Below are 15,093 nucleotides of genomic sequence, written 5' to 3'. Positions count from 1 at the left end.
ACACATCAACAAGTCATGGTCAACAGAGGCTCTGAATTTCTTTTCTTATTCCTCCTTAAAAGTAAAAAAGTAAACTTTCACTACTTTACTAGTAATTCTGTTTTTGCATTTATATGTAACCGCAAAATATAGTGAGACAAGGTGACAATTTTTGAAGTTCTACACGAAAGTTAATTATAAGAGATAATTTTGTAATGGGTTAACGCAATTTCAACTTTTTATTACCATCGCTCACAGCGAACTAAGAGGCTTTTTTAGAAAAGAATATAGTCTATAAATGTATTCAAAATAAAATGCACAAAATTTAAGAATAATGCTCATCTTAAAACTTTACTTAAACGATCATGAACAGTTGTTTTTTCTTTGTTTTTTGTTTACTCATATAAACTTGTATCCTTTCATTGATGTAAAATGTGTTTTCTCAGAATTCATTTGAATTATTTTTTCCTTCCCAAAATCTAGCTCTTTGTCTAGATCGTCTTGCGTATTTTAAAAGTTTCTTAACCAACCAACCAATCAACCGACCGACCAATCAACCAACAAACCGACCAACCAACAAACCAACCAACCGACCGACCAAACAATCAACCAGAAGTAACTGAGAGGATTCGCCTCTTGATGCTTTTTAAAACTTGTGGAATGGACAGAAAAATGTCGTTGTCTAAGTATTTTTGGTGCTGAGGTTGTAGATCGCAACGAACAGTTAGAAATTTGAAATCGCTTTCGAAATCTGAAAATGTGGTCCAATCATAAACCTTAACCATGATCTTAACCACAGAGTACAGACTTAATTATCTCGAACACTTCTTCATCATAAATATCACCTTTTCTCGAACTTTATTTTCGACTTTATTCCCAGGGCACTTTGCCTTTTTGATTAATTTGATTGTTAGCCGCTCCGTAATAACGGTATAGGGGCGACAAAAACCTGGTGACGAGGTTGTGACTTGATAACATTGATAAATTATTATTGGGAGACAACAACAAAATTTGGGGAATTTTGCTAATTTCAAGTTTATTTTCTCTCTTTATATTTTATTCTACTTATACTACTGTAATGTCAAGATGGACCTAACATTTTTGGGAAGAAATTGCTTGTGAATGCAGAGTGCAGAATTTACGTTTTAAGATCTCCAAGAATTGCAAAGCAAAATGTATAACAGATAATTACAAAATATACACTTTTTTATTGCGAAATTAAAGATTGTGGATTAATAACTTCGAATACCTATATTGCTTTGTTAAATAATATGGTTTCTATGTTGTATTTACATAAACATTCGGAAACGCGTCGAAAATTAAATTGTGAATGTCTGTCCTTGTTAAATTATATTTCGCGGACTTTTTAGCTTTTCTAGCCAATTGCAAAATAAAACACCCAAACAAATGATTGATAATGTGTTCGAAGCAAAAATGAATAAAAAAATAAAAAAAAGAAATAAAAAAAGAATCTGAAAATATGTTGTGCAGCGATCTTGGTATAATATTATTTTATTTATATATAATATAAGTATATTATATACATATACATTATATATTACAATTTACTAAATACAATTTTATTTCGTCATAATTACAAATTTTGTCACCGCTATCAACTTCTACTACTAAGCTTTTACTAAACCTTTGCTCTGAGAGAAGTCCTCAGATTGAGTTTTTCTTTTCTACCAAACTACCATAAATATATCTTGGTTCGTACTTTACATCCACTAAATTGCGCATAAACTAAATGTCACGGTTTGAGAGATTTCCCGCTAAATTTAATTGTGATGTGAACTATGAGGAATTTCTTTCAACTAAGACAGAAACAAGAATCTTCTTACTGCGCTTCTTTTCATTAGTATCCCGAAACAAGATTTGGAATTTAATACGTAAGTGCGACTCATTATTTTTTTTCGAAATATTCTTCAGCGAAAATTACTTTGTTCTCCCACCTGCAAAACTAAATTCTCAGCAAAGATTAAAATTGTACCAAGACATCTGCAAAATTAAATTCCAGCAAAAGTTAAACCGTAAGACATCTGCAAAATTTAGTGAATTTAAAGTAACATAAATTAACCATGTTTAATTTCAAAAGTGGACGGAAAATGTTCCTCAACTATAATGTTGAGACTCAAACTATAATGTTGAGAGAGATCCGTTATTTAGAAGTACAGAATAATTGTTTGTGCCTCCCCTGCAACCTTACGCGTATTCCAACCTCCAATTTATTAATTCACTAAGATGATAATAATATTTAGCTCGTCTGAACCACCCCACTTACATTTGCCTCTAATTAAATTGAAGCACCCCCCCCCCCCCCCCTTTGTTTATTCATTAGACCAAAATAACTAAAAGTTCTACCGTTAGGAATTCATTTCGCAGGCAATGGGAAAGAACTTAATCACAGACAGTTTACGTGTTCAGGTAGCCTTGAAGCGATAACTTCTATATCAATTCGTCATTTGAGTCCGAGCGGTTTCTGCAGAAACACCTATTTTATTCGATTTATACATTTTTTGTTTTCCACCGGAAGCTTTAAACATGGATGTTCTTGTAACCAAGACAATCGCACTAAACAACGAATTAAAATGGACACCCAGCACCCCAAAGTGAATCAAATAATATCCGCTTCTCATCCTCTGATCCACAATCAGAGGGTAATAAAGCTGCAAAGCGTAGATAATCAAACGTGGACATATAGTCACGATTGTGAAAAATATCAGCAGATTTACGGTTTTCGTCACCTTCTTGTCGTAGCTCGATGAGCTTTGCCGATGTTGTTTCATTGCACTTGCTTTTCTGTTGACTTTGTAGACGAGAATCAATTGCAAGACACATATCACGAGAACAACACTCACTTCGCCGATTAACTGGTACATACTACTTTCGTCAACTGTTTGTTTGTTTGACTCTTCAAATGTCATTGCTTTCGAGCCGTCTTGCCAAAATCTATAAGCTGTCTTTATTGACACAAATAGACAGAACAGCAAGCAGCAAACTCGATATAACAAATTGAGTCGATCCATTAAAATTTCGGAGGTTTGCGATATTGAAATCACAATCAATCTGTCGATGCAAATCCCAACTGTTATTAGCCAGGAGTACGTCAGAGGGAAGAGATAGGCAAACTGCACAAACGCACGTAACATGCAGTTAACGTTTACACCGAAATTAATGAATTTTAGCGTTACGATGGGTAGCGATACCATTCCATTTATGAGGTCAGAGAATGTTAAAATCATAAATTGGATATTTGCTCGTTTTCTGTCCTTTCTTCTTAAAAAGTTGAACATGTAGGCATTTAAAATAGTGATGAAAATGGCTGTTAAGAAAAAGAGTGATATCAAAATGATTCTGTCCACCTTTTTTGGGCCATCAGAAGCGTGAATGGCTACTTCGTAACAAGGAAATATTCTTGTCTCGTTGTTTAACGTCGCATTCAGTTTTTCATAGCTGTCCATTCTGGAAAAGAAAAAAATTAATAAACTCTTTTTCGCCATGACCTTAATATAACATAAAGCACGTATTTTAATCTTGAAATTTTAGTTATCTAAAAAAAGTTTAAATAAATATATATAAAAAATTAGATTAAAATACGTCTTTTAGGTAACATAAATTATTTTAACCTTTGACAAAAATGTTTGCTTTAATTGTGCTCCATGTCTTCAACCAAAAAGCAGTAGTTTCGCTCGTACAAATTTATCAAAATAGAAATACGCTTGACTCGAAACTTTGCAAGAAGTTGTTGTTTTAAATTTTGTTATTTCGTTCGTTTTTTTTGTATTATTACTTCTAGAGTTCGAGTTACTCGAAAACACGCATTTAGGGACGCAAAAAGAAACTCAAATAAACAGTAATCGAGTTTTCCGGCGTATTTATAAGGAATTTGTTACGCAAAAATCATGGAGACCTGAATAAAGTTCGAGTAAAAAGGTCATTCAAGTTATCATGTATTCGAGTTAAGTGGTGACTACTATCTCTATTATAATAGCCGTATTCCGTCTGTCTGTCTCTGCGCGGAACCCCCGCTGAGTTAGAAAATTATGTCACGGAAACACGAATATCAAATGCGATATATTTTTATCCACTTTGTTGCCACGGGTAAATATAATGGACGGGCAAACCCGTGGATTTTTCCACGGGCAACGACTAGTCTATATTATAATACCCGTGTACGTCTGTCCGTCTGTTTGTCTGTCTGTCCCGCAAAATGGTAGCTTAGCTGCGCAAGTAGCGAGACGCACGCAATGCGGTATAAAAGGTACGGGCGAACCCGTGGTTTTTTCCACGGGCTAACGACTAGTATACAGTATTTTGCTGTCTTTTAAAACTTCACCAGCCATACTTCGCACAAAAAATCAGACTTTATCTGTGTAAGCTTTTGCGAATGCTCTGATATGTTGCCGCTTTGTATGTTAAAACATTGAGGAGTCGTTCCTCGTCGAACTATGGGGGTCATAGCATAGTAAAAAAAAAGAGAAAGAGAGATGCGAAAATGTCGAAAGTATTTTTGTAACGCATCAAGATTCTCGTACTTTATGCTGACTATTTTCTTAAATATTCAAGATTTAACATACCTTTTCAATTCTTTGATTGAATTTTATAAGGAATAATAAAACGCAACGAAAAAAAATTCTTCGACCGCACCTTGGTTCGTTTTAAATTAATCTGAAGAATTTTTCCTCCTTTCTCTCTTTCAAGACCACACGTACAAACATAATCTTTTGTAAAATACTTAAACATCATTTTTACTTTTAATATTCATTATCACTTTTGTTTTGATATTCATCCCCAACTACTGAGTTCATATCCTGGCTCGACTATTGTTATTTTATATTGAATGCTTGGAATTATCAGAATTTTGCCTGGAAAAAACGGTGAGATAAAATCAATAATATCATTTTTATATCAGATGTGTGGCTCCATTTTTTTAACACGCTAAAAGTTGGTAAAGTTCTTCTACAACTCTTCCACGTTTATTGTCGGAACGACCGTAGTTACAGAATGCGAGTGGTAGTTTATTGCAATATCGGTTCTTCCAACCCTCTTGATTTTCGATTACACCAAACTAGATGTTTCGGCATTTCGCTTTGTCGTGCGACATTACACTTTGATCTTTTGACATTTCTCTTTGGTCTTTCGACTTTCACTTTGGTCTTTCGACTTTCGCTTTGCTCTTTATACATTTCCCTTTGCTCTTTCGACATTTCTCTTTGCTCTTTCGACATTACACTTTGCTCTTTCGACGTTTCGCTTTGCTCTTTCGACGTTTCGCTTTGCTCTTTCGACATTTCGCTTTGCTCTTTCGACATTTCTCTTTGCTCTTATGACACTTCGTTTTGGTTTTTTGACATCTCGCTTTGCTCTTTCGACATTTCGCTTATATTATTATAACATTTTCGATTACAAAATCCCCGGCTTTTCAAATTGGCTCACAGACAAACATCGAACACCTCTTTATTAATAGCTGTACTTTGTCTGTTAGTGCACAAGAAAAAATCGCGCTATGGGAAGACAAAATAGCGTGGAATTTACCAGGCACGGGACCTTGTGATTTTTTCCACAGGGAAATCACTAGCTATAAAATAGACTAGTCGTTAGGCCGTGGAAACTTCACGGAAATTCGCCTGTCACAACAAAGTCGATAAAATTTATCCTATTTGTCAGTTTGGAGATTTTATGTCTTGTTTAGCATGTCCCTGTTTGGCTTCCAGACAGAATACAACTATTATTATAGAGACACACAACTGTGTAAAGATAAATCGAGTATAAAATAATATACTCATAGACTTATATACTGAAGCGATGCGTTAAAATCATTTTCTGTTTTTAAAACAGGATCAGTTTTGTACATCTTCATCCGAAATTCGTTTGATTTGTCCAATCATTGCTTTGAAATAAATTAAGATTTCTTTGTGAATTTAAACGCGATGACGTGTTCTTTTTACTACTCTTCATCCGTTATAAAGACAATAGGTTTTTTGTTGTTATTGTTCTTTACGGAATTCAATTGGTTAGCCAATTTCCACTGTTTTAGATTTTAGGCGTGTATGTTTTTTTGAACATGTGCTCACACAGGTAAAAATAAACTTTAAAAGAACTCGCACGTTTTCTTACAAATACTTTGTCACTTGCTTATTGTACTGCAGTACTGTGTGTGGCAGTAGAACTGTGGTATGTTTTTCGTACAAAGAATAGAAAAAGCTTTTATTTTTATTGAAATACGTAAAACCAAGGTTTGTTAAAAGGCACTTAAGGGAAAACACAAAAAATAAGGATGAAATCAATAGGTCTTTGTATTTTAAACCAGTCACACAAGAGAACTTGTAATGTAAAACTTAAATACAAAAAAATAGCCAATTACACACTGAAATGAGGTCGTGTCTGTTTTTACTTTGAAAATATAGGGTGTAAAGAAGTTTTAATATTAGTTTCGTTAAATCATAATAAAGTATCATGATATGGCATGTTGTGGAATTTTCTCATCTCTTGCTCCACCCGACATATTTTTAGGGCGTGACCTTAAACAAAAAACAATCTTCCAATTAAAATTGATTCTGTTTCTTGATGTTTGAAACAGCTAGGTTATTTTATTGCTCCCGTGTTGTATCTCACAAAGATTAAAATCTTTTAAAAGTTATATAACCTAGACAAGCGTTTTTATCCAAATTACAATAGAGTCTGTTTTTTTTTCGTTTCATCCGCAGAAGTTGAAAGAAAATTGCTAAGTGCATAGTTTATTTCTTGACGGGATGCAGATATATAATAATAATAAAAATGTAGGTCCATCCATCCTCATCACATTTCAAACCAAACTCATCCGGATCTGGTAACTCTGGTAAAGGTAAATGATTCTCATTTTAAATGAGAGTTGTTGTGTTGAATATGTTACTGCTGCACAGATGATTCATTGACCATGATACTGCTGCAGATTTGGCGTGTTGAATATGGCACTGTTGCAGAGTTGTTGTTTTGAATATGATACTACTGCAGAGTTGTTGTGTTGAACATGATACTGCTGCAGAGTTGTTGTGCTGAATATGATACTGTTGCAGATTTGTGTTGAATATGATACTGCTGCAGAGTTGTTGTGTTGAATATGATACTGTTGCAGATTTGTTGTGTTGAATATGATACTGTTGCAGAGTTGTTGTGTTGAATATAATACTTTTGCAGAGTTGTTGTGTTGAATATGGTACTGCTGCACAGATTTGTTGTGTTGAATATGATACTGCTGCAGAGTTGTTGTGTTGAATATGATACTGTTGCAGATTTGTTGTGTTGAATATGATACTGTTGCAAAGTTGTTGTGTTAAATATGATACTGCTGCAGAGTTGTTGTGTTGAATATGATACTGCTGCAGAGTTGTTGTGTTGAATATGATACTGCTGCAGAGTTGTTGTGTTGAATATGATACTGTTGCAGATTTGTTGTGTTGAATATGATACTGTTGCAGAGTTGTTGTGTTAAATATGATACTGCTGCAGAGTTGTTGTGTTGAATATGATACTGCTGCACAGTTGTTGTGTTGAATATGATACTGTTGCAGATTTGGTGTGTTGATCATGATACTGTTGCAGATTTGTTGTGTTGAATATGATACTGTTGCAGATATGTTTTGTTAAATATGATACTGTTGCAGAGTTGTTGTGTTGAATATGATACTGTTGCAGATTTGTTGTGTTGAATATGATACTGTTGCAGATTTGTTGTGTTGAATATGATACTGTTGCAGATTTGGTGTGTTGAATATGATACTGCTGCACAGTTGTTGTGTTGAATATGATACTGCTGCAGAGTTGTTGTGTTGAATATAATACTGTTGCAGAGTTGTTGTGTTGAATAATGATACTGTTGCAGAGTTGTTGTGTTGAATATGATACTGGTGCTGAGTTGTTGCGTTAAATATGATACCGCTGCAGATTTGTTGTGTTGAATAATGATACTGTTGCAGAGTTGTTGTGTTAAATATGATACTGCTGCAGAATTTATCGAAAAAGTGTAATAGGGTACTACTGTACGACTCAATGATCTCTTTTATTAATTGTTTGGGGTTTTTTTTCTGAATGTTTTAACAAATACTGCAGAAAGAATGTTTTTTAAATTGATTCTTTTTTTTAACAAAATATAATCTTGCGCTACGTTTTTTGAGGTTTTTTGCCATGTTCAACTAATATCTCTTATAATAATACAGAGACTGTGTCTGTTTGTAACAGGCAAAGTGGATATCGTCATTTTCCTTCGATGTCGCCGAAAAGCTTATGTCTAGTATGTTAAATTTTCTGACGTTACGGCGCGACGTCAATAACACTACTTTAACGACAATATCCTATATATTAAATTGATGAAGCCATTACATTGCACTTAAAACTTTGAGGTCAAATAACTTAGAAACGAGGTGGTGACGTCAATGTCTTTTCACCGCGTGTAAAAAATTTAATTAACGCTGCCCTCTTTTAAACGCCCCATTGAATAGAAGCCCTCCCCCCCCAAAATGTCAAAAAATGTAATAAACGCCCCGGGCGTTTATTCGAAGCATTACGGTAAGAGGTTGGTTACATAATGTTTTATGTATGGTAGTTACCAGCTGGTTACTATGCTAAGGAGATATAAGAGCTCTGCGAATCAAATACAGACCTGTTTCAAATGTAATCCCGATCAAACAAAATGAAGTCATTTCTGATCACAGTTACGCTATGATATTATTTTCCTTACCTCGAACATCTTAGTAATTACCGACTGGTGATTTTGTAGTAGAGCATTTGCCTCTTGGGCATAATAGTGTGAATCGATGTTTTCTGCTTAACGTTCATTATAAAAAGAAGAAGAAGAAGAAGAAGAAGAAGAAGAAGAAGAAGAAGAAGAAGAAGAAGAAGAAGAAGAAGAAGAAGAAGAAGAAGAAGAAGAAGAAGAAGAAGAAGAAGAAGAAGAAGAAGAAGAAGAAGAAGAAGAAGAAGAAGAAGAAGAAGAAGAAGAAGAAGAAGAAGAAGAAGAAGAAGAAGAAGAAGAAGAAGAAGAGGAACTAATCTTTTTACTTTTACCGTTAAAATAACAACTTTTTTATATTCAGTCAATATCTCTACCAAGAATTGGGGCCATAGCATCAGTAATATTGAGAATTCTAATTTATTAATAAATTGGAACTTACTATGGGGATGCATGACGTCATTTCTGATCCCAATGACGTCATCAAATTGAACTTGGTATGTGATGAGAAATACTATCAGAACAGACACATAATTAAAGAAACAAGTTAATAGATTTAGGAAATGTTTTATCCAACCTTTGTCTTATTTATCTGTATATTTACAACAATGCAGATTCATTTAAATATGGATAAAATACTGTGCCTCTAGAATAAAAAGTATTTGGTCTAGTTCATGAACATACTTCTCCATTTTGATAATAGCTTGATGGATGTTCATTGTCATGACAAATAGTTTTATGGAAGAAACTTTCATGGGCCGAAAACTTGCGTTTTTGCGTTTTCTTGTCATTTTCGTAAACACTTATACTCTTATAAATCAGTAAAACGCGGTAGCTTTTTCACGCGAAGTCATGGAAATGTTTTTCGCCACAAAAAAAATTAATAAAAAACCGGGGAAATCCCAAAGTTAGTGATTTACTACTCTAAACCATCAACTACAATAACATTTGGTGTTTTGTTCTTCTTTGGGTATACAGTAGAGTCTCCATAACTCGAACGGCCAGGGGGGAAAGGAAACCGTTCGAGTTTTAGAGGTTTTCAAGTTTTTTCAAAATGTTTCCCTTATTTGCCTACCAGATGAACAAAAACAGTATTTAATATACTGTTTTACGTAGTCTTACTTATTCGGGGTTCTGGGTTGGTGAAATACAAAAACAGAGCGTTTTAGTTGCTTTTTGCTCAAATTTTTTGAAAAAAAATCAGTTATAATTGATTGTTTACAAGTATCATCATAATCTCGTTTGATGTTTTTATTCAAGTCCTTTTGGGAAGCCAACATTTCTTCCCCAAATTTCAAGAAAACGCTTAGGTCCTCAAGGACGGTGATTGCTGAACGCACTTGTTCGGCCGTCGGTCTTGAAAGATTATCCTCATCCTTGTCATCGTCATCTTCTTCATCCTCTTCATCTTCCTCATCTTGAGTTCCAGTGATATCAGCAATGATGTCAGCAGTTTTTAGACTTGTATGGGATGTGCTCACTTTATCGAAATCAATGAAATCCTCAACTGATATGGTAGAATCGATATGGTCAAGAAACCTTCGTTTTATGTACGAGAGATCAGCATCGAGGGTCGGGATTGGGTCCTCTTCTACCTCGCTACTGGCAAGGTCTTTGAATGGATCGTTGATGGCATTTTCAGCATCCTTCTGGGAAATTCCTGATTTCCAAAAACAGTTGGTAAAGGTTTGGTTGTCAATATTGTCCCACGCTTTTCTAAGCATAAACATAGCAGCAAGAATCGAGAATTTCGGGACTTTTTCATCCCATGCTTTTATCAACTTGCGGACTGCTACCGATCGATACTTCGCTTTCAGTGCACGAATGATTCCTTGGTCCATAGGTTGAGTATGCGACGTTGTATTCGGAGGAAGGAAGATTAATTCTACCCATTCTAGCTTTTCGACATGAGGATGAGCGGTGCAATTGTCAACAATCAGAGCAATTTTTCGTTTAGAGACAGAACATTTTCGATCAAACTCGCGTACCCATTCTTCAAACAGCTCTCCAGACATCCAGCTCTTTTTTTGCGAACGGTATAGACAGGGTAGTGTTTTGACACCTTTAAAGCAACGAGGTTTGGCAGAGTTTCCGATTACAAACATGGGTAAGCGCTCTCCTAAGGCATTGCCAGCAGCTAACCCAGTAAGTCTGACTTTACTATGCTTTCATCCAGAACACTTTCGCCTTTCATGTGCAGAAATTTATTTGGAAGGCATTGGAAGAAGAGCCCGAATTCGTCGGCATTAAAAATGTTTTTCAAAGGATAGCGGGACAAAATGGTTGGTAAGATTCAAGCTCTTTGAGGGCACTGTATTTTATTTTACAGGACTTGTTATCGGCTCTACTTCTTTTTGACCCCGCCGCAGACACCATTGTCAGATTGCTATGAAATTCTGTTTTTGAAAATTGGTTGAGAAAGCGTTGTCGTTCGAAACACAAACAAAACATTCGAATCATGCATTCGAACAATATAAGGCCCACAACACACGTAAACATTAAAATATGAAAATGATAAAGAATTAAATGATCAGGAAAACTTATCAATTTTTTTCAAAATGCCACAAAGTTCGAGTTATGGAGTCAAAAACCTTCAAGGGACAAAATAATCTGTTCGACCTAAGGGAACATTCGAGTTACGAAGGTTCGAGTAGTAGAGGTTTTTTATAAGAGTGTATTAGGAAATTTCACGATGTGACAACGAATTTGTTCGAGTTAAGGAGACGTTTAAGTGTAATAGGGGTTCGAGTTATGGAGACTCTACTGTAACAACAAACATTTCTCAGGTATCCCTAATTTTTTGAAACAGTAATGGAAGCAGACTTTTGATTACTAATAATCAGAGAAAAGAATAAAAAGAAGAGAATTGTTGCCATGTGCGAAAGATTTTCCCTTGTAAATGAAGTGACTTTTGACTTTCGCGAAAGTTTTTTTACACGAAATTCGTCCAAAAATTACATTTCGCGGGTTTTGCGATTGTTTGACCTCGCGAAACTTTTTTTCGCGAAACTTTCTGCCGCGAAAGTAGACGATTGGTCAGCATATTATAGATCAAAATCTAAAAACATATTCTAGTATGTTAAATATAACCTACCCACGTGAAGAATGTCTGTTAATAACGTTATTTTTTGGATACCTTCACTTGTTGTAAGATTTTAATCTTTAGGGGATGTTTCTTCACGATGTAGAGTGTTGTACATGCTGAAGAAGTGCAATATATACAAATTCTTTCTATCGGAAACATTTACATCTGTCTTATAAATATTGTAAAAAAATTTAAAAAAAAATCAGGAGACTACAGTTAATTTTTTTTACAAAAATCTCTTAAGGGCTAATATTCTGATTTGTTCGAGAGATTACTAATAGAAAATAATTAGAATAGTAAATTCCACAAAAACGTGCTCTTTACGTGTGATCCTTATTCTAATTTATGGTCGTGAAAAACGATCGTGTTTAATAACATACACGAGTCAGACTACGACTGACTACGACTGACTACAACTGGCTACGACTAACTACGGCTGCCTACAACTAAGTACGAATGACTATGATTGACTACGACTGACTACGACTAACTACGACTGGCTACGACTGACTGCGAGTGACTACGACAGACTACGACAGACCTTGACTGACTACGGCTGACTATGACTGGCGACGACTAAGTATGATTGAGTACGATTGACAACGACTGGTTACGATTGACTACGACTAACTACGACTAACTACGACGGACTACTACTGACTACGATTGACTACCACTGACTACGACAGACTACGACGGACCACGACTGACTACGATTGACTACGACGGACTATGACTGACTACGACTGACGACGACTCACCGGGTACCAAATAGCAGGAAACTTTCAGCGTCTTTAACGTTGCATGGTTTGTAAATAGTTTCTAATGTAATTTAGGTGAGCAGTAAACTGCTATCACATCCGAACAGGTCTCGTACTTTAAAATTTATCAGTTCCACATGCACAGTATTCATCTTAGCCGAGACTGTAGGAAATATTACTGTTCCTTTCACATCTTTTAACTAACCTCTCAGTCATTTTATAAAATTTATATCGAACCTTTCTGCTTGGCGTTTAGTATTAATGTCTTGATGTGGTTGTCTAGTTTGAGAAGTCGCTGTGTTTTTAGGCCTTCCGTAGCTCAAATAGAAGATTTAAATGAACTAATACTCTCTTTGCAGGTCTCTTTGCAGGTTTCTATGCAGGTCTCTTGTAAGTAACATTTAATAACCATATTCATAACAACAAATAAACAGCCAAAGCAACAATGTTAGAATAAGAGTTAAAAAAGGTAACTTTTGTGTTACAATCTCAAATTCTTGCTCATAGAAACAAATCCTTGCTCATAGAAAGAGGTTGGGGTATGTTATCTTCTCTGTTTACTTATGTGCTTGCTGGTGGGACTGGACTCATTTCATCAAGTTAGTTAGGGCTAAGTCTCTATTTTGAGAAAGTCTTGGTCATGATGACGAAATGCCGAAAAAAGACTGGGTGACTATGGTTAGTGGTTGTGCAAATTGTTCTTTAACGAGGTTGCCGAACATGTGGATTTTAAGGCCATGTAAACGAAGGGGGGTGGTCTGTTGGCAATGGCCTACTTGTGTTAAGGATGCTTTCTGTGAAAAAATTCATGGTCGCTGCTCCTAGCTTTTAAATTTCAGCGCTACAGTGTTTCTTTTTCGTAAACAGTAGCTACACGCACAACCACTCTTTATCGTTGCCTTCACGCTAAAAGTTACACTGTTGTACCACCTAAACTTTTTCTTCCCATTCAGATTTCGGTTACTGACCGATATATATAAATTCTTGATGCTTCTATGTTGTTATATTTTTGCTAAAGAAGTATCAAGATGGCGTTGTCATTTCATTATTAACACTTATATTTCTTGTATAGTTTTTTTTCTTTCACATCTGAATCGAATGAAGAATTTTTGTACAAAACATCAAGCAAAGTTGCACTGTGTTCTGTGTTCTCATTCAATGCCTAAGTGTAAAGAAAACGATAAAGTGTGGAGCTACTGTTGGCGAATAAAGAAAACGTCGGCGCTTAACATTAAAAATGACAGCGTTTTCTGAGCTTTCATTGGTTAATAAAAACGTAGTCCGTATGCAAACGCTTGAAAAATGATTTATCTTAACTTCCAAAACTGCTAAAATTCAGCCTATAGCCTAGAAAAATTCAAATATAAATGCCCAGATACTTAAAGCTGGAAGCATTGTCTAAAAATGCATTGTGAAGGGGATTTGCTTAATGTGCTTTTCATCGTATTACGGAGTGCAAAAATTATCTATTTATTGGGTAACCCTCCATAATCGAGTCATTAGAATGTACACATTGGCACTAGAAGCACATCTTTTCACTAATTTAGATCTTGTGACCTACTTATAATGTTTTTGCATTCGTTCTGAGTGGAGTGTTTTATATGTTTCATGTCTAGTTTTTCCCAAATACCAACATTGATTTTTCACCTCCAGCTTATTTGTACAAGTAGATTTTCAGACTTTTCTGTTATTGCTCACCGCATGCTTTCCGGTTCTTGCACGATCGTCAGCTAAATGAAGATTTTTTTCTTCTTTTAACTACACGATCTATGGTCTTTTTACGTAGGTTACTCAGCCAGGAAATTTTGAATGTTATTGTTCATGCGTGTGTGTACTGTTTATATTCTGTGAAGATAAGTGTCCGGTCATTTGTGGAGGAACGCTTTTGTTTTTCTAAACATCGGCGCATTGTTACTCAAAATATTTTACCTACCACCATTCATATATTTTTGTTATTTTTTGATGAATATTCGGATTCGAATGAATCCTCGGAATCGGATGAATACTTGGGTTCTGAAATTTTAGTATTTACGCCTCAATTTTTTGTATTTTACGCCTAAATTGTTTACTGTTTTTCAATTCTATCCGCTTACAAAAAAACAGCTACCTTTTGATTAAATCTACATAAAAAGATGGTAGCCCCACTGCAAGCACTTTGCATTGCGTTCATTTTCTTACCCCTGCCGCAATTAGCTGGGTGTAAATTAATGCCAGTTATCAACCTAGTCCCCAAAGACGTCTCGTCAGATTATCAAGGCGTAGATGAGCCTTGGGAACTTGGAGACGAAGTTGGCTAGTTATGTAAAAAAGGTATAATGTAAAGAAACTAAAAAAATGAAGCACATTGTTGGGGTAAACAAGTTAGAAATCGTCTATGCGCTATTTGGGAAGTTATTTGACTGAAAAACTGATGCATCGCCTACGTAAGCAGAAATTTCTAAAGTATAAGATCTTAAAAATTAATACTATAATAAAATAGTATATTAAAAATTAGTTGACTAAACAATAAATAAAACAATATCATTGATAACCGAGTCCAAGCTGTGTAAGTGAGACAA

Source organism: Hydractinia symbiolongicarpus, chromosome 14, assembly GCF_029227915.1.
Source record: "Hydractinia symbiolongicarpus strain clone_291-10 chromosome 14, HSymV2.1, whole genome shotgun sequence".
Lineage (NCBI taxonomy): Eukaryota > Metazoa > Cnidaria > Hydrozoa > Anthoathecata > Hydractiniidae > Hydractinia > Hydractinia symbiolongicarpus.
The sequence above is the reverse complement of the archived record's forward strand: the minus strand, read 5'-3'. Positions refer to the sequence as shown.